Source organism: Gasterosteus aculeatus, chromosome 1, assembly GCF_964276395.1.
Source record: "Gasterosteus aculeatus chromosome 1, fGasAcu3.hap1.1, whole genome shotgun sequence".
NCBI classification, from domain to species: Eukaryota; Metazoa; Chordata; class Actinopteri; order Perciformes; family Gasterosteidae; genus Gasterosteus; species Gasterosteus aculeatus.
Window position 1 is genome coordinate 16,600,864 of NC_135688.1, and position 20,763 is coordinate 16,621,626.

Sequence of the window (20,763 nt, forward strand, 5' to 3'; positions counted from 1 at the left end):
TTCATGAGAAAGTAAATGAGGTGCGTTTGATGAGCAGGACTGTGACTGAAGAGGCAGCCCGCTCTCCTCCGCGGAGCTCCATGTGCCGGGGGTTTTCAGAAAAATTGAGTCAAGCGCGCTTCAGCGTTTCTAAAATGCCACTCGGAGCTGTAAACGGTTGATCTATGAACGTATCTAAATGTATGTGGCCATCTACTCTCCTGTCTGTCTCATCGCATTGCAATGGAATCGCATCCATCTCGCGTCTCGTGTGTATGAGGATGCAGGCAATTGTTTCAAAGTGTTTTCTCTGGCCTGGAGGATTGTCAGGGTTGAAAAGTAGATCTTTACAGTTAGAGACGGTTTCTGGGTTTAACCCTAAACAAAACAATAAGAATATGCATGTGTATGAACAATTGTTTGACAATTATTTAGTGGAAAATAAATATTACTGACACCATCGCGAAACAGAATACAATAGCAATAAGAGTCAGCAGAAACAAAAATGTGTTTTGATACATTTTCTCTTTCTCAGAAACCCGATATGAGTAAATGAACATTATTCAGTGGTGTGTGGTTTGTTATTTGGAATATTTGGTTTGGCTCAACCTTTAGTACGCTGAGGTGTGTCAGAGGGGGAACCAGTGATAAAGTGGCAGAGCGCTGAACGAGTAAAAGAGCACAGCGATTAAAGAGACAGCTCAGAGAAGGAGATTATTTGGTTGTGAACTTTAGCACCTACACTCTTGATGAATGCCTCGGTGACGTACGTGTTGGCATGACCTTTAACTGGGACCTTTACGTAGGACCTGAGGGAAGGACGAGAGGAGCTGAAGACTAAACTGTCACAGACAACGGACACATACATACACCTGAAGTCTTTATGCAGTGCAGCGTGTCATTGGAAACAGCTTCAAAAGCATGTGTTTCAGACAGCAAACAGATTTCTATGTGCTCCTGAACCCCTTTGGAAGAACATGCTTCACAGGATGGCTGCCCACCACCCCCCTCTGTAACCACAACCCTGGCGCATGTTAAGCCCTCTATCCACTGAACTTTGCAAAAAGAAGATAATTCACCCAACTGCATGGCAGCAGAGTTCTAGCCAGCTTCTATTCCCCTGGATGGTCTGAAGCACCTGTAAAGCCCCCCCTAAACCGGTCACTCTAAGGAGCCACGCCTGGAGAGGACGAGCCCGAGTGGGCAGTGCTAAAACTAACGGGGGGGGCGGCCGGGGCTGGTCTATCAAGCTCTGAGTCATCTCTTCGTACCTGCCTGTTGGCAACCTGAGACCAAACCAGAGTAAGCAAAGTCTGCTCCAGTCTAACTCTCCAACAGGGGAGGGATGAGGGGGAGGGATGCGGGGAGGGATGAGGGGGAGGGATGAGGGGAGGGATGAGAGGGAGGGATGAGGGGAGGGATGAGAGGGAGGCATGCAGCAGCTTTGTCATGCCACGTCAGAAAAAATCCTCCAGCCTCAGGAGTCCTTCTGTGCTGCAGAGAACCTAAGCAGCCATTGAGGGTCCGCTTCTGCTTCTCCGACCGCTAACAGTCGGCTAGTTAGCCTGATGTAAAAATGGATATCACAGATTCTGACTGTATCCCAGTATATAATCATTTAATATCTTAAGTTCTGACCAATTCTTTTCTAAGTTATTAGAAAACCATGTAACTCCCAAAACCTAAACCTGAGGACATTTTTGACTGACGTGACGGTAAACTGCAACTTGGTGAAGGCGATAGTAAAGCGTAATAAATCAATGATCAAGTTGAAACCTGATGAGGTCCTCTGCAAGTTCCTTGTTCCTGGATTAAGCTCCCGCAGTCAGAAAGAGGTCTTTGGATCACTGTTGAACACTCAAAAAGCAGCGTTTTTTTCCACTCTGCGACCCGTTACCAGGTGGTGATCCGCGGCCCGGTGGTTGGGGACCTTTGGGCTGCAGTGCATCAGGTATCAGCCGGAGTGGAATACATCAGCAGAGAAAGCCTCAATTCCCTCTTTTGCTCTCTCCCTCTCTCTCTCTGCAGCGGGCCATTGAGTAGCTCCAAGTGGATCAAGAGTTGAAGAAGGAGCGTCCTAGACTATTGAGTGAGTTTGCTTTCTTTTAGTTTTTTTGAGTCACATTTACAACTCCCGGAAATGGCGGTTGGTGGAATACGGGAAGAGATCCTCCTTTTCCTTGTTACAGTTGGCCTATGTGACGCCGGTTGTACATAAACTCAAATGCTATCCTTAATGTTAAATGTAAAACTGTTGTTTGACCGGAAAAACTGTTTGGTTTGCACCCTTAGACCGGCCTCTCTCAAAGTGACACCATGAACAGTGTTTCCCATAGGTTTGCAACTTCGGGGGTGGGGGTGGTAGTTGGGCAAACGGTTGAGCCGACCGGCGGGTACGACATATTCCCGTCAGTCTGGAACTGCCGTGGAAAAATGACAAAAAATGTCAACCCGTGTTATAATAGTAGGCAAAACACAACAAATCACAACATGGTCAAGAGCTGTGGCCCTCATTTAATCAGATACCACCGCTCTTGGTCTTCCTCTCTTTCGTCCTCCGCTCACTCTTTAGCATATAGAAATACTTGCGAATATGTCCCAAGTATCTCTGTGTGCCGTGTAGCTCGCAGCAGCGAAGCAGAGTGGCTTTTACCTCCCTCCCCCCCAGTTTGCCCGATGTGAAGTTGTAAACCGAGGGAAAACACTGCATATGAAAACTATCCTGAACATTATTAAGCAGCAATTGAGCTGCAGACACGCTGAGTCCATTTTGTTGACCCGATTGACAGGAGATCTTTATATTCTTTTTGATTGGTGTTTATTTCCGCAACAAAAGCGTTAACAAACATACCAAAAACACATTCCGTCACACGGTAGAAAAACTGTGCTTAGTGTCTAATCAGCCCATCTAAGGTGCACCTGCTGCAAGCATGACGTCAATATAAGCAAGAAAATAAAGGGGGCGTCATGCCAACATATATATCCAATATAATGTCTTATATATTATAATATAAGAACATCCAATTTAAACAATATACACACTTCGGGCTCTTACATAGTTTTTTTGCAGTTTGTGGAGTATGAATGATAAACGTGTTTGTGTATTTCACTGTAGGGGGGTTGTGCTAAACCTGAAGCTAGTCGTGCTCATGCCATGCACGTAGATGGCGAACATGTGGTATATACTCTAACTGTACAGATGTGTTGTTGTTGGAGTGGTTTCCAAGCCTTCAGGGCCTACCGTGGTTTCAGAGTAAAGATCAGTGCTTTTTCTTTTAAACCAAATATTTGCAGATTATTTTAAATCATTCAAAATTGGCTTGGTAAAGATTTTCATTCTGGTGTAGCAATATAAAAGCAAATATATTTTTGCTTTCCCAGACTGTTAACACCTCTGACCTTCTCAACAATCTCCCTTTCAAACAAATTTGTTTCTCCTCTTCCATTTTTTTTTTTTTCTTCCAATTTCGCTCTACATCTCTCAATATTTGTCGTATTTATTAGTTTGCATATGTGTTATTTTGCGCACAAATGCTGGCGTGTGTCTGCTGAATTGTCCTCGTCAGGCAGATGTGGCATTGATGCATGTCATTTTGGATGCAGTAAGGCGTAGCCAAGGAACTAATAGGGTTGTGGAGGATGATTAGTCTCTTCCCCATGTTCCACCCTCTCTTCTTGTTTGCATATAACAAGATGGCGACACATAAATGCGAGGTCAGCATCAAAAGAAAGTATATTGTTTATGAAACATAAATGTGTTTACAATGCATTATTTCACTGGAAATACTTGTACAGCTAAGAATGGTGTGATGTGAACAATGGACCACGGGTATTTAATTGGACCAGTTGAACTGGACCCTTTCCTTAGACTTCATGTATTATTACACATGATTAGTTGGGTTAAACCTGTTAGTGTAGTCTCACACAAAAGACTGAAATATAAAGGAAGGTGTCCCACACCTACTGAGCGGTCATTACTTTATTATTTCATTCCTTATTTCTCCCTCAGCTCATTCCCCTGTTTACGCTCATATATGATATGAACAACACAATTCTCAATAAATTGTTGTCAACTACACATAGAAACATGAACAAATAGTACTGTTTAAAATTTGCTTCATTTTATTAATTGTTTTTTAGAACGCAGCTCATTTGGTAATACTCCCTCATGTCAGATAAATCTGCTTTAGCTGGACATTAAATGGGGAATCTATCCAGCAGGTAAATCATTCATACGGCTTTACTTCTCTGTGTACAATCACATGTCTTTGAGCTTTGTGTTAAATCCATCCTCCACTCCTGCATCTGCAAAACTACTCGTCCCTCCGTCACTGAGAGCAAAACACTCGACTAGATCACGACTCTTTGCTGTCCTTGCTCCGAAATGGTGGAACGAGCTTTCTGAAGACATCAGGACCGCAGAGAGCCTTCACATCTTCCGCCGCAAACTAAAGACACACCTCTTCAGACTCTACCTCGACTAAAAGACTAACAAAATGTAGCACTTAAATTGTACTTATAATGCCACTTATCTATAGCAAATTGGAAATTGGCTTATTTGATGAAATTGCACTTTCTTGTTTCTTGCTCTTCTGAGTTTGTACCCTATGGTTGAATGCACTTATTGTAAGTTGCTTTGGATAAAAGCGTCAGCTAAATGACATGTAATCCTGAGATTCCACATACAGAACAGCTATTACCAATAGACAAACTATAAATTATCAGCATCTATTCCCGTGATGAATGCCATAAACATTAAGAGTTTTCAGTGCAGCTTCTCTGGACCGTTACGGATGATTTATTTGTTCGAGGGGATGTCCCAGTCTGATTTTGCCTGATAAAATAACAGTTATAGCTACTTAATCTGGCACTCGCAATGTTTCTGTTTGCTCCTGGACAATCTGCTGAGCACTTGGCCTGTAGACGTTTTATTTCATCAACTTACTCACTGAATTGCTGTTCGACAAATTTGATGAGCGACGGCAGCAGACCTGCACACGCAGCTCTGATTCCCTGACTGAGGCGCTATTTGGCCGCAGCCTCGGGGCTAAAAGTGTCTTAACAGCAAAATACAATAGCAAAATCACTCGGAATACAGAGTTGACACGGAGCCCCGGCATCATATCTTTTTCTCCTGCTTCCTCTTTTCACAACCTGTTTATTCTCTGATTTTTGTATTACATTTCATTTAGCTCAGAGGTCCCACACCTTTTTAGATTATATTTATCGGAACGGTCTTGAAGGTAACCTGCTGAACCGGCGGGGGGGGGGGGGTTGTAGTTGTTGCAGACAAATTGGGAGAGAATCCAGTAATTTTTCAAAACAAAACGCTTTTCCGAAAAACTAAAAGTAATTTATTCTGCAGCCCGGTGGTTGTGGACCACTGATTTAGCTGATGCTTTTATCCAAAGCAACCAACAAGTGCATTTAACATACATAGTTCAAACCCAGAACAACAGGTGCCATAAGTAAGTGCCATCTTCAGTGCTACTAAGTACTAAGGCTGTCAAGTGCTATCTAGACAAGCGTTAGTCCGTAGAGATGTGTATCTAGGTTGCATCTTGAAGCTGTAACTAGATCCTTTTTCCGTGGGCTTAATCTGCAGGAGAGATCGGACACGGGTGGCTGAGATAGGGACCTCAAAATTGATCTCGAGCCTTTAACTGAAGGTGAAACTCCGATCCTAAAATCTGCAATGTATGGGGCTCCCAGGATATCGTCCCGGCCCTTGGTCGGGGAAGATGAGTTGTCTCCGTTTGCTAAGTGGCAGGTGCACTAAAGATCGGTCCTAGGATTATAGTTGGGGCATGATGCCCACTGATGAGAGTGGGACGATATATTATGGACGTGTGCTTATAGCCGTGGGATAGAAAATATAATATTTCGATTACCTTGAAACGATCAAGAACCGAAACACAGCTTTGAATGAAGTTGTGAAAAACAGCACACAGCTCCTCTCTTGGCCTCTTAGGTTGTGTTAGTGCATCGCTGGTCTCTTGTTGTTCCTCCTGCATCATTTTTTTTTCAGTGACGGATATTCTTGTTTTGATAGCGATTTTATAAATGTACAATTATTAGTGTTACAATGTCACAAACTGTTGTGTCGTGGTGTTTTAACCTTTTAAAGAGTCTTTGTTATGGGTTATTAACTGTTGTAAAATGTTAAAACCATGACTCAATCTCCATTCACGTAAGACGTGAGTTAATTCTGCTGCCTGTTGAAGAGATGCATCAGCTGTTACGGCCGTGCCTACACCAAACCAATAAAAGATATATCTACAAGTTTAGTACAGTTGCTAAAATGAGGAGAGGTAAACTGGACAAACAGTTTTCGGACTTTTCTTGATTACCATTTTGCGTCACATACTCACACACGATCCTCTCTTAGAGAGGTCCTGTGACCACACAAAGGATTTCTGTTTGGGTCGGGGAATTTGAACAAGCCACCCTCTGTGTCTCTGCGGTGTCGACTGACACTGATTGTCTCCTCCAAGAGAACACGGCTTGGCAAGCATGAAGAAAATGATTGTTGAGAGACTAATTTGCTTCCCAATTTAGCTTGGATGTATTCTAATGAGAGTTTGCATAGATGAGTAAGAGGGTTGAAAAGAGAGTTTTGCCTCCCTTTGTATTTTGTGCTGCATCACGCGACGTTTCCTGCCAGTTTACAATGGGAACACGTCCCTCTGATGGCAGACAGATTAACATGGGAGTACTCTCCGTGCTGAGCCACCTGTCGGATGGCAGAAGAAGTTATTAAAGCGTGGGTCAGCAACATGGTCATTGCAGTGGTAATGACAGAAACGCAGAAAGAAAATTACCGAAATTACCGTGTAGGAATGCCATGAATGGTGGCAGAAGCTTAATCATTAGAATAAATGCATGTTCATTTGGTCAAAATACAGACACTGAAAATGTAGATACCGTATTTTCCGCACTCCAAGGCGCACTTAAAAGCCTTTAGTTTTCTCAGAAAACAACAGTGCGCCTTATAATCGGGAGCGCCTTATATATGGATCAATTGGTTAATCGGTTGATCCATACTGGTTGTACACGGCGCTCAAGGCGCTCTGCCAAACAGGCCAAAGCTCGGTCTACGACGGCGAGATGCTGAGCGGCGCTCAAGCACGTGAGATATGGAGCTGCTTTCAGGGCGCGTCGGAGAAACAAAGCTGTCGTTCTCGCCGAGCACTTCATGAGATTAAAGAGCGAGAGACGGCGCCCTTTTCTCTACAGTAGCTGAACCATCTTAACGGGGACAATAAGTTATTCTAAAAGCAGCCGAAGATTTAAGTCGTGGATGGCGAGGGGGGCGGCGGGAGCGGACGCACCTCGCAGCATCGATCGGACCCAGAAAGCACCGTCTCCACCTCCCCACATCCACCCACCCCTACGTCAAACGTTTGACTGCAGTATCTTATGCGCCTTATAATCCAGTGCGCCCTATATATTAAAAATGTTCTAAAATAGGTCATTTATAATCGCGGAAAATACGGTACATTCTGCCATTTCCATTTTCAACACTGTTGTGTTGAAGATAAAGGCAGGGGGAGAAATACAGGTAGCAGGTAAAAGATGAGGGAGAAGGAGAGTTCAAGGTGCCTTCGTGCTGCACTACTAAATCAAATTACAAACAGAGTTTAATTAAAATGTCAAATTGAATGAAAAGCTTCATTCCTCAGGGACTTGAACGACAGTACAAGTACATTAACATGACAGCATAGATTGCAGTTTTCAAACAAACTTTATCTGTGTTTTTTAATACAGCACTTGGGGATTTTACACTAGAAGTGTGACGTATCTACTCTCCAGAGTGCCAGGCAATTAAAAATGTATTGAGTGAAACAGTGGGTCTCATCACAACTAATGTCTCACATACTCTGAGTCTGGGCCCTCAGAACAGCAGGATGATGACAGATAATAAAGATTATTTCAGTCTACATGTAACCAGGCAGGGACCGGTCATGTCACCGGTCAACGCTAGAACTGGTATTCTATTGGTTAAGGATTCTTGACTAAAAATTCCAAACGCAGAGGAGGTATCTAATAGCAGATGTTTTTGAAGCCAGAAGTGTAAGTAGAAGAGCTGGGGGCCATTTTAATTTGAGCACAGGGTGCTGAGGAACAAACGTCATAGAATCTCAAGTGCACTCAAGGATCCAGGCTCTCAAATTGAAAATATAGAAGAAAAAAAAGATATATATGACTGGTGCTGTTCTTGAACTCTCTCGGTTCTCCATTTTTTCAGCTGCGTCTATCCTGAGCCTTGCATGTCAGACAAACACGACCATTACAAAGAATGAAAAACCCGATGGAAGATGGATTGAATGTAGCAGCTGAGTGTCGGGCTTTTATTGCCTCCTTTCTCTAACGTTATGGCTCTCAGATGGAGGGGACAGTCTCATAAACCCATAAACACTATAAAGCAAGTCTCTCGAGCTGGTTTTTGCGGTGGAAATCAACGGCAAATTGATAATAAAAAGAAAAGGGCCGATGCTAGTGATGATATGTGTGCCAGATATTGTAATTAATACGTTTTTAAAAAGGTGAAGCCCTCCACATCATTTCCACCAGGAAGAGACAGTGTAGTCCATTCTGTGTAGTCTACTCTGTGCAGACCACTCTATCCAATCCACTCTGTGCAGTCCACGCTGTCCAGTCCACGCTGTTCAGTCCACTCTGTGCAGTCCACGCTGTCCATCCACGCTGTGCAGTCCACTCAGTGTCGACCACTTTGTGCAGTGCACTCTGTGTAGTCCACTCTGTGCAGTCCACTCTGTGCAGTCCACTCTGTGTAGTCCACGCTGTGCAGTCCACTCAGTGTCGACCACTTTGTGTAGACCACTCTGTCCAGTCCACGCTGTGCAGTCCACTCTGTGTAGTCCACGCTGTGCAGTCCACTCTGTGTAGACCACTCTGTCCAGTCCACGCTGTGCAGTCCACTCTGTGTAGACTGTTAGGGATTTAAGCCAGAAGTGCACCCCTAGTCAGGAAATTATAGTACGTGTAATAATGTTTAGTGTTAGAATTATAGTTTGTGTGATGTTAGATATTAGGTATTACATTAACATGTTAGATGAAGTGAATACAATTTCAATCAAACACAATTCATAGTCATTTAAATCATATAAACACTGTACACATTAACATTCTGTCACAATGTGATGTTAAAACCTGGGGACGGATGCTAATTGCCGTCCTTTATGGATTTCTCCCATTTTTATCCCCAAAGAGGGTTTTTTGGGAGATTTTTCTCCTGTCAGGTAGTAAATGAACAACTTAATGTAAGGCAGCCGACTGAGGCAAATGTCTTGAGAATTGAACCACATGAACTGTCCTAGATCTATGATGAAGTGTGATGAACGGTGATCATTAATGATGGGTTGTTGTAATGAAGGTGTACTAGTTATAAGATGAAGACTTAAACGATGTATGCTTTGTTAAATTCACTCATTGAGGCATAAAGCCAACTGTATCTACATTGAATGCATTGGAATGTGAGGGACAGATAGTACAGTGAGGTTTCAGGTTACAGCTGCAGCTTCACACCTCGATGTGAAGGGGACAGTCCAGGAGGTGACCCTTTGAAGAAGAAGCCAATGACATTCAGATGCACCAAGGAAGACACACCTCAAGAGTTTTCAAAGGACCAAAGCGGGGAAAAGACTATTAGAATTTTCCTGCAGCCGCTTTGATAAGTCGCTTTAGACTTGCTCAGAGGATTCTCTATTTCGCGAAATATTTTACTGTTCGCTTAGTATTTCACTTTGTAATTGTGTCCCTTATAACGTTGTTTAGTTATTAAATACTTTTTGATTTTTGAATTTTGATTTTGATTTTTGACTCTTTTGATTCTACGTTTCCGGCCGGGACGAGAACAAAGGAGTGAGGCCTCCCTCGAGGGCTTTCCGAAACCCTAACAAGACCACTCTGTCCAGTCCACTCTGTACAGTCCACTCTGTGTAGTCCACGCTGTGCAGTCCACTCTGTGTAGACCACTCTGTCCAGTCCACGCTGTTAAGTCCACGCTGTGCAGTCCACTCTGTGTAGTCCACGCTGTGCAGTCTACTCTGTGTAGACCACTCCGTCCAGTCCACGCTGTTAAGTCCACGCTGTGCAGTCCACTCTGTGTAGTCCACGCTGTGCAGTCCACTCTGTGTAGACCACTCTGTGCAGTCCACTCTGTGTAGTCCACGCTGTGCAGTCCACTCTGTGTAGACCACTCTGTCCAGTCCACGCTGTGCAGTCAACTCTGTGCAGTCCAATCTGTGTAGTCCACTCTGTGCAGTCCACTCTCTGTAGACCACTCTGTGTAGTCCACTCTTTGTAGTCCACTCTGTGCAGTCCACTCTCTGTAGACCACTCTGTGCAGTCCACGCTGTGCAATCCACTCTGTGCAGTCCACTCTGTGTACTCCACGCTGTGTAGTCCACTCTGTGCAATCCACTCTGTGAGGTCCACGCTTCCCATTTCACTCCAGGGACTCGGGCTCAAAGGTTCTGTGTTAAAACATTTTAGCAATCAAGCAGCGTGCGGTTGCGTAATGCTCTCTTCATTAGAAACATCATAAAGGCACTTTGCTCTGATTTGGTCTGACTAGTTCCTCATCCACTGTCTTTCATTTTGTGTGTGAGTGTCCATGTACTTACTGAGTGTTGCTCAGAAACGTGTTGTTGCCAAAGTGCTGTTTGTCCTCTTGCATATGAGAGTTCCCCTCAAGAGAGATCTAGATAGAAACCAGATTGAGAAAGGGGATTACAGAGTGACAAACACACACGGTTTGTCCTTTCTTTAATTATCTGATTGGTTTGCTCTCAGATGCAGGAGAGCATTTGGCTGGTTAACTCCTAGGTTAAAAAAACAATAACGGCTCCCAGTCAATTTGACAGGGGCTTTACACCAGCCAGCGAAAGAATGCAAAAGATTTAGCGTCAGACTGTCAGAATATGAAACATCGAAGGGAGACCAGAGACGTTTCACATTCGCGACCCAAACCTAGGAACATTCTCAACTTCTCAAATTCATTTAATGAAAATATGGTGCAGTTTGAACCTGAGATAGTATGGAGACAGAATACGTAATCCAACACAAAAACAAGTTTAATGAAAAAACCAAACAGCCAGCTGGTAGCGATGCTAGAGAGGGAACTATTCCCTTTTACAGTCAATAGCTAAAAACCCCAAAGTGTATCTTAAGGACACAAGGTATTACAACATACATAACAATTAAGAATCTTCATCCATTTCAAACAAACTCAATAGCTTTCATGCACAAACAAAAAAGTCGAAAAAAGACACAAATTACCTAACCTAACAGATCTATGACAAACACTATGTCTTGAGGAGCAGCTTTTGCACAAATTCAAAATAAATTAAATAAACCTGGCACACGCTGCTGAAAACATGGACGAGCCGGCAAAAAAACGACACTCCGCTGCATTAAAAAAGTGCCTTCAAAATAAAATCACAGGATGAATTATTTTGTAATTTTTTTTTTGATTCAAATTTTTATTTTTCCCGGGCAAAGGCCCGCGACCCATTAAAAACGGGTCCGCGAGTTGAGAATCACTGATTTAGATCAACTGAACCTTAAATTTCGGAAAAGTTGTATATTTTATAAAAGAATAAGTACAGTTGATTATTTCAGATTTGATGATTTATTTTCATAGAAATATCAAACAATAATAAATAACAAAATTATGATTTGAAATTGAAATGACGGGATTTCATTTAGCAACAGCCTCAGGGAACAATGTTTAAGCAACGATAGAATTTAAGATCCACTTTAGGTGTACACAAATCTTTATACATGAAATATTAACAATACATGCAACTACTAGAAAGAAATATATTTGATGAATAAAGAACATATCGATGAATGAAGCATAAATACATTAATACAATCATTATAGATCATATATGAATGAAATTACTTGTTTTTACCATTCAGGCTTCTATCCAGTCATGACGTTTCTCATCTTTTGCTCCGGTGTCTTCAGACCTGGACCATTTATTTGGTCTCCATCTACATGATGAATTTATTTATTTTAGCCTTTTCTCCAGGTAAAAAGAAAAGTTGACGGAACAAGGCCAACATTCTGTGATCATGGGTCCCTTCGGAGAGGCTCTCATCTACCTCTAATGTTTCCGCCTCTCTAGTCAGCAGCAGATGGGGTTATCGCCACATATACCCAGAGTATTCCTCTCTCTATGTAACAGGGATGGATCACACAGGAGTGTCCCTGACAGCCGGGGCTCATCATGATCCCCTTGAGAAACATTTTGGAATCATTCACTCCAACAATTAGTGTCATCAGAATTTACAGCGGCTAAAGGCTTTCAACTCCTCCGCCAGCTGCCCGTTGCCGATACCAAGATATTTGATGAAGGGCAATCACTCATCAAATTTCCTTTTAATGGGATATATGGGACGTTAAAGGGGGCACAGAGGGAAAATGTGGTTTGTAAGAGGAGAATGGACGCTGCCTTCACATAGACATCGTTCATTTCCTGGGACACAAAGGAATGCGTAAATTCTAAAGGGTCTATGTCGTCACAGAAGTTCAGGTATATCACCTGCTCTTTTAATAAAATAACACAACTACTACTCTTTAGTTTCATACAGTGCAATTCACTCAAGTTTGGTGGAATAAAACAAGTTAATTTATTACAGCTCTATAGTGATGTGTATCAGAGACAGTTCAGTAATATGTTCCTTGCATCTTCTTTGGCCTCATATTCAACTAATTATTGGACCCATTTTTCACATGCTACAACATCAATAAGATGAACAAATGCCCGAGCTAACACATTTTTAACGCTAAATATGACTGCTGTGTAAATGATCTGATATTAGCAAAGAAAATATGAAAATATGAATATATGATTATATATATTATGCAAATACAATACAATATGCGTCATTCATCCACAAAACGTTCATAACACTGCCAAATGGGGTGGAGGGAGTAGTGGCTCCCAGACAGGAAGTCACAGCTCGTAATGGTTCACGGCTACCCAGCAAATCACATCATTTCGGTTTCTGATAGACTAAAGGATGGTTGCCTCCCTTCACTTTGTTTCTTCCCACGGTCCAAAGAGATGAAGCCATAATGTGACTGGAAGATGCTGAATTATTTACTGTAGGCGTGATGGGATTTTGTTTCTCTGTGGGCTATCCTTTAAATTAGTGGCCCCCAACCACGGGACGCGGAAAGAGAAAAAAATATTATTTTGAAAAATGACTGGATTATCTCCTAATTGCATGCACTTGTCCCTTTTAAGCTCCACCTAAGCGTTTTTTGCGTGCACATCGACTACTACCCCCCACCACTACTTTAAATCGAGTCATCCAGCTCTACGCACACCACCATCACTCAGCAACATTTAATTTCTCTCCCACAGTTAATGTGTCAATAACTTACTCGTGACCATATATGAAAATCGCAGTGAAGATAAGAAGAAGTCTCATATCACTAATGCAGCTGCACAGCAGAATACAGGGAAACTTCTAGCTGTAAACTGGTATGACTGGGGTTGGTTGATGCACGAGTGACTGGACCCTACACTCTTCCATAAGTGGGTCAAAAATTACCCATATTAGAATCTATGTGTTTTTATGCCATTTTTTGTCATTTTGGTTAAGAATAATCACTAATATAATATTTAGTATTATATTTAGGACCACAGAAGAATGATGTCATGTTTGAAATATCTTTATTTTTCACTTAACATTTTTGAAAAAGAAAATTAACCAGAACAGCAATAGAAAAATGTGAATATCCATTTTGTGTGTGTGTGTGTGTGTGTGTGTGTCTGTCTGTGTTTGTTTGTTTGTGTGTATGTGTGTTTGTAACTGTCCAGTCATTGACAGTTCCTCTCTCTTTTCCCTGTTTTGCCTTCTTGTCTCATCACTGAATGCAGTTCAGACAAACTACCTGTTTCTGGCTGTGATCATTGCACACAGGTACATTGCATTTCCCACACCTATTGTTGACTTTGCGATCTTTGTCACTTGGGCAGATCTGACACCTCTTTCTCTTTGGTTGGCCCTGTCTGCTTCCTTCCTGTGGCTGGGTTGTGGCTTTTGTCACCCCACACCTTTCCATTGCTTCAAGAATTGGGGTTTGCAGTTGGGGGCAGCCTTCCAGTCGACTCCTCATGTGTGGTGTGACAAGCTCCTTTGAGAGCTCTTTAAGGAAGAGCCGTCGTGCATTGGTGATGCCGCTCTTGAATTCTGGGTGCTGAGCCGTGAAAATGCGTGCATCACAAACCCAGAAGATCTTTAGGCCGTATTTGGCGGGCTTGCTTGGTATGTACTGTAGAAACTTGCACCTACCCCTGAATGGCACAAGCTGTTCGTCCACAGTGACACAATCACTGGGGATGAATCGCTGTCTGCAGTTGACCAGGAACAGGTCCCATACATAGCGGAAGGCTCTGGTCCTCTTATCATCAAAGCGCAAGGTACGGCGAATGTCTTCAAATCTTCCAATAGCCATAGTGGCCTTGTACATGGGATTATGTAGAGGACTCCCAAACAGCTCACGGACTGATACATCCCAGTTCTTCTCACTTCCTGCAAGCAGGGTCAATCCAATGAAGGCTATGAATTCCTCTTTGGTGATATTTTTCCATTCTTTTCCTCTAGCTGTTGCTACTCTGCAAAAGCTCTTCTTCAAAACTCCACAGTAGAAACAGAAGGTTTGTCTGTTGAAACATCAGCTGATCTCTTCAATCTAACCACTGAGCACACTGCATGGGGGCCTCAATATTGAGATGAGGGTCACTGAAATATTGGGCATTCTAGTTCAACATCTGCCAATGTTTACTAAGATACACAATCTTACTCCATCAGCATTCATGCTTTATTTAGATGCTGATCTCTGATAGTGTGAGATTGTAAACAACCAATCTGGTGCGGGTTACCATGACAGCACTGATAATGGTCAAACAGAAGAAGGTTCCATTTGGTTACATTGTGATGGGTTCAGGCTGCGTTTGGTGATAATGAGTATTGGCCGAAGGTTAATTATTACGTTCCCCTTATGTGTCAAATGTGACCTCGTAAAATTCACCTAGAGTAAATCCATTTGTTTGAAGTAGATGTTTCCGCAACAACATAAATAAAAAATAGAGATTAATTAGGACAAAACATCTAAGAAGGTTACAATACATCACTAAAACTAGTCATGCCATTTCCTTTGTTTTAGTCCATGAAAGTACAATATTGAATTTTCTTATCATTTGAATTGTGTGTTTTTATGAAGTAAACACCGAATTGATGACTAGAAAACGTTTGCTTCATCCGGTTTATCGTGGACCCACACATGACAAAATAGTTTTTCATTCATCCAATGTTTGGATGAGGACTTCTGTTTTTCTTTACAACGAAACCACCCCCTGCCAGCTGAATGACAATTTTGCTGGCATAATGCAGCCAATTTGCGAGGTTGGAATGCTTTGTGTTTGTGAGCCACAGAGTACAAACAACGAGAGTGAAAGTGACAGACTGAAAGGAGCAAGAGGACAGAAATAGGCCGAGCAAAGTACCAAGGACCGAAAAGCCTCTCCCTTCAAACGTGTGTTGCTGCCGCTGATAACTCGGCCTGCTCTTCTAAAGGAATAAAACAGGACTTGAATTGCTGCTCTTTGAGTCTTTGCAGAATTTTTTCAAAAAATTCTGCTTTTCACCCGTGCTGTGGAGGTTCCACATCCCAACGCAGTGGATACCAACATGATGCTCAAACATTGTGTTAAAACTAAGCGTCACTGGGAGACCGGACCTGAAAAAAAGAAAAAGCCGCTTTGGTCATTTGTTGAAATTCTTAAAATAAGCAATACTTATGGTTTGATCTGCAGTTGAGTTGGGGTATATTTTATTGTGGATCCAGTTCGGTTGTGGAACGCTGTTTGAATCAAGCTGCGTTTCTCTTTCCCAGTACTTAACAAACACACATACATTACAATTTCTCCTACTTGTCACTCCTGCCCATTCCAAATATGGTAACATTAGTTCATTGGTTGTAAAAAAGAAAGCCAAGATGGCGTGTCTTCATGTCCACCTTTTATGTACGCGATCTGATTCTAACCAAATACTATGATTGGTTTAACTTCTTGGTTCACATAGTTCTTTTTGTCAGAGCATTGTTGGGATTTTTACAAAGACGGTCACCTACCCTGCCTCTAATATATCTGTTCATGTGTCCCATTGTTAACGTGCAGCACTGGAAGTGCACCGTCGCATGGATACTTAGCAGTGCGGCAGGTAAACACCGTCACGTGCAGTCCCTCGTCGCACTAAATCTGCCAGCCCAACATAGCTGCACCCACAGCTCAGGCCCTGTGTGTGTGTGTGTGTGTGTGTGTGTGTGTGTGTGTGTGTGTGTGTGTGTGTGTGTGTGTGTGTGTGTGTGTGTGTGTGTGTGTGTGTGTGTGTGTGTGTGTGTGTGTGTGTGTGTGTGTGTGTGTGTGAGGGCTAAGTGACTGGGTAGATGCACAGAGGAGCTGCGGTGCATAAAGAGACTCCCTCTGGTGCTGCAGAAGGCGCACGCTGTTACGGTAATAGGTTTCACACCCACCCTTCTTCCCAGTCACAACCTAAAGGAATGAATCGCAGCGGATCCTTGTTTAATGCGCCGTGTCAATGGCTCTTTGATGAGCGGCGGATTATAGTTAGAGGCTAATTCAGACACTTACTCTGGCGCTTATGTTGGGAGAGCAGGCATGAGATAAAGAGGACCGTCCTACCGTACCACCACTCTTCAAGCTTTGATTTGATATGTCATGGTTAGATGACTTTCACACACTACAATGGAGGGGAATGCACTCAGTCCTCATCCCCCTCAACAATCTGGAGACTTTGCTGCAATTTGATTTTACAGGTGATGATGAGTAATGTCGGGATAGTTTCCTGGAAAGAAGTTTCCAGTTGTAGGGAAAATAAAGCCACAGTAATCACAGATTCTAGTTTAGCCATGTGAATAAAAATTGTCCCACTTTCCCCATCTTAAGTTTAACACATTTGCAGCTTATCCCTGCGAGACCAAGTGAACGGTGCTTCCTGTGCGAGGTCTCAGAGCGTTGTAGTACTTGACCGACCCAGGAGGCGTCCTGCGGCGTGTCCTTCTGTTCATTGCCGCCTCTGATCCCAGATTTGTTCCATTTGTGTCAATTTTATTTGTGTACTTACAATCAAGCTCCTGCATTTGGTGCAGCACCTTCCGTTTATCATTTATCTGATATCCGAGCGTGATCTGACATTTATAGATATCAAACCGTGAAACTTAACGTTTCGTTTGGTTTTTCACACTGTGTGTGTGTGTATGTGTGTCCTGCACCAAACCACAATTATTTTTTAAAAATGTAAGAATTTTCGTTAAATTTAAGTCTTGGGAGTTGCTTTCTTCAATTGAATTCAGTGTAGTAATCAAGCGTAGCGGTGACCAAACTGAACAACAACTAATGCTAATTAGCGATCCTTGCTTATGGTCGATCGCGATCAACCTATTGGGCACCCCTGGTTTAGAGACACTGTACATTTGGTTGGTGGGTTGGTTGTACAATCATAAACCCTTCCTTACTTCCTTATGTTGTGGGCTCAAGCTGCACTTTTGGGAACCCTACCCTGAAGATATCCCTCTGATCAGACGTCTTCATCCTGTCTGCCCTCTGACAACCTACTACAGATCCTTTGGTTGAGTGAACTGACCTTCTCTCTGTTTGGTTATCCTCACACTGTGTCCATTACATGATGTTTCCGTGAAGGCAGGACCTAAATATGGAACCTCAAACAGCCTGCTGTGAGCGTTGAGTGTGCGAGAAGTTATTGTTCTGAAAATATCAAGTGGTGCGAGGGAGTATTTACCGCTGCACCGCTGCTCTTGGTCTTCAGTGAAGGATTGTTCATCAAAGCGCTCATCTCATGAGCTCAGAACGAGTGCATTTAGCGTACCGTCGCGTCACTTAAGAGTTCTAATGTGAAACCTTTGTGGGGAGAGGGGTGCACCCTCCGGTTAGGCCGCATGTATCGTATCTCTCTACCTGACATACAGATCGCTAGTTAGCTCCATGGTCACACTAGCCCTCTCATCTTTACTATCGCCATGACGACCGTATCTCTATGGGTTAGTTACTCTACTGGGTTAGAGAGAGAGAAGGAACGCTGAATTTTCTAATCACCAAACCCAGCCCACAAACTTAAATCCCACTGGAAGGCTGCTGCAGCAGGGGTCGCCACAGTCAGTTAAACCCAAAGTTGACAACAGAAGCACATGTGCCTTCATGTTGATACATGATGGAAAAATTTGTCAAAGCTGATCATCTTTACATTTTCACTAAACAATATGAGACCACATGCACTCATGTCTCTTCATCAGTAGATATAAATACTAATTGAACGGCAAGTCAAATCTCATCTCTGGGTTCTGCTTGTTAAACTCTATCTTCATCTATCACAGAGGACATGAGAAATACAGTGTACGTTGCACTGATTCATATCAACTCGTAAAAATGTCCTTTTGATTATCTGATTCTTGTTTAATGATGCTACTCCACAGTTGCTCCACATCAATTCAATTACGTTCAAAATGAAACTTAGCAAAAAATAAATATATAAATAAATGCAGCAGCGGCCGAGGTGAGTTAATCAAAATCTGACTGAAAGTAATCAAATTCTGCCATCAACAGTGAAAATCACCATTAGTCCATTAGTCTCCCCTCTCATCTTTACTGTCTTTTCTGTTTGGAGGCTCTGCCAACTCCACTGAGACGCCATGTTGCCACAAGAGAGAAGGCAGAGTAAAATGAATGAAACACCTCCATGCAACCAAACACATTTTTGAAACTCGTATCATCCCCGGCCCCGAATCGCTCTAAGAAGAAAGTCAAATCAAAAAAGAAAATTGATATGTGATTGCAGTTACTGCTGAAGGATTATCTGAGTAGGCTGACATTCTTAAGAAATTCCCTCTGCATTTGTGTGACTCTTTAGTACCTGGAGATGAAGTTGACCCACAAACAGACAGAAATGACAAGAATTCCCTTTCCCTGTGTTTATTTTTAAGTACAGCAGAACCATTGATGTGGACTACAAAGTGTAAAAGGACAGCTTGGAGGACACTCAGTGCACATATTTTCATGGTATTGTATCTATTCAAATAAACTTTTATTGCCCTCCGCGAAGAATAGAAGTACAGAGAAAAAAGAAAACTGACAAAATCATTCAAAGTAAGGATAAAGTGAGCTTAGCAGGGGTGGGTTTTGAAGACAGAAGGTGAGAACAGGTGCTTTTGTCCCCACAAATGAACCGAAGCATGACAGGAAGAGAGAGGCAGAAAGATTATTGTACCGTAAACGTGATTCTGTCCATCTGTCCATCCTTTGGTTTCATGCTGAGCCTTAAATCTCACAAGTTGGCAGACGCATTATTGCATTCTCTACCACACACAGACACACAGGGGAAAAATGACCTAAACATCCCTTGCAACCGCTATCTGACCCAGAGGTGTGAATCAAAGACGCTGCATGTCATTGCAGTGCAAACACATGCTTGACGTCTCTGCATTGTGTGACAGATAGCATTATCCTTTCCGCAAAGCATAAATGTTTTGCAATATTTATTTCTAAATATTTTCTGCCGACCAACAGGTGCAAAAGGCATTTGTCAAAAGGCCTCAAACTTTAAATGCAAGCATGATAAATCCTCTTGAGGATTACACACGCCATGATTACTATAAATCCTGGGAGTGAAGTGCTTCACTCAACTAGAGACTGAAGACCGTCTCCCCGGTTTTGTTGTGGCGGAAGCCAGTGTAATATAGTTAAAAAGACGAGGTGGGCTGGCCCAATACTGGTCCGCCTCCATCATCAACCAGCCCTCCTTCTGACATTGCATGACCCGGCTATATTCTACACTTTACAGAATTTATCCCGACGGGGCCCAATAGGTCGATCGCAGTGCCTCTACTGTTATAGTTACTCTAACAACTATAACAGTAATCAGTAATAACTGACAGTTATTCCACTCCTCACGATCGGTTTTCACACTCAAGGTTTCCATCTCCTTTACTCATCTAATCTCGTCCGTCCGTCTAACTGTTTTAGGTGTTATTAAATGTCAATCACCGCCTACTCAACACTTGCGTCACTCACTAGCAGACGAAGCCGGCACCAAAACATGAATCCTTCAAAGGTGGAACTGAAAAGCTCAGGGGGAAAAATAAGAGATGTCTGAAGGAAGGTGCATCAAAATATATAAAAATCTCAGACTTATTTGGGAAACTGCCGTGACACAACTTATCGTTTCTTTAAGCACCTTCAACACACACACACACACACACACAATCATACACACAGCCTGCAACACAACTGATACCACTGAGGCTCACACCCCATCGTATCTTCTGCTCTGTCCCGTTTTACAATATAGTTCATGCTACTTCTACCTTCTGATTCGAGTTTCTTTACTGTGGGATCTTTCTCTGCTGGCGTTCATTCCTTAAGGCTCTGCACATATACGTATAACCATCTGATACAGAGTAAAGCGTATTCATCTAGCAAACTATACCTTCCTTGGAGTGTTACAATAGCCAGTATTATTTTATTACTTGTGTCCATCCGGGCAAATTAGTGGATTCAAATGTTATATAAAAAAACATATATGTATTATATATTCTTTGTAATCATCCAAAAATAATGTTACTGCGTATGGGTATTTTTCCATGTAGGCCACTGACTGACAATACGTGCGATGCATTGACTGCGCCGGTCTGACAGACTTTTCCCC

General features: G+C 42.6%; 1 protein-coding gene across 6 annotated transcripts in view; it reads left to right on the forward strand.

The window, feature by feature from the left end:
- LOC120821401 (sodium/calcium exchanger 2) overlaps window positions 1–20,763 on the forward strand; it is a 125,087-nt gene that overhangs the window by 76,991 nt on the left and 27,333 nt on the right. For 4 of the 6 annotated variants that reach the window (XM_040179898.2, XM_078106520.1, XM_040179889.2 and 1 more), the window contains one exon: window positions 2,008–2,068. The exons of the other annotated variants lie outside the window; for them this stretch is intronic. The gene's annotated coding sequence lies outside the window, so the exon portion shown is untranslated. The remainder of the gene's footprint in view (window positions 1–2,007; window positions 2,069–20,763) is intronic. 6 annotated transcript variants of the gene reach the window in all.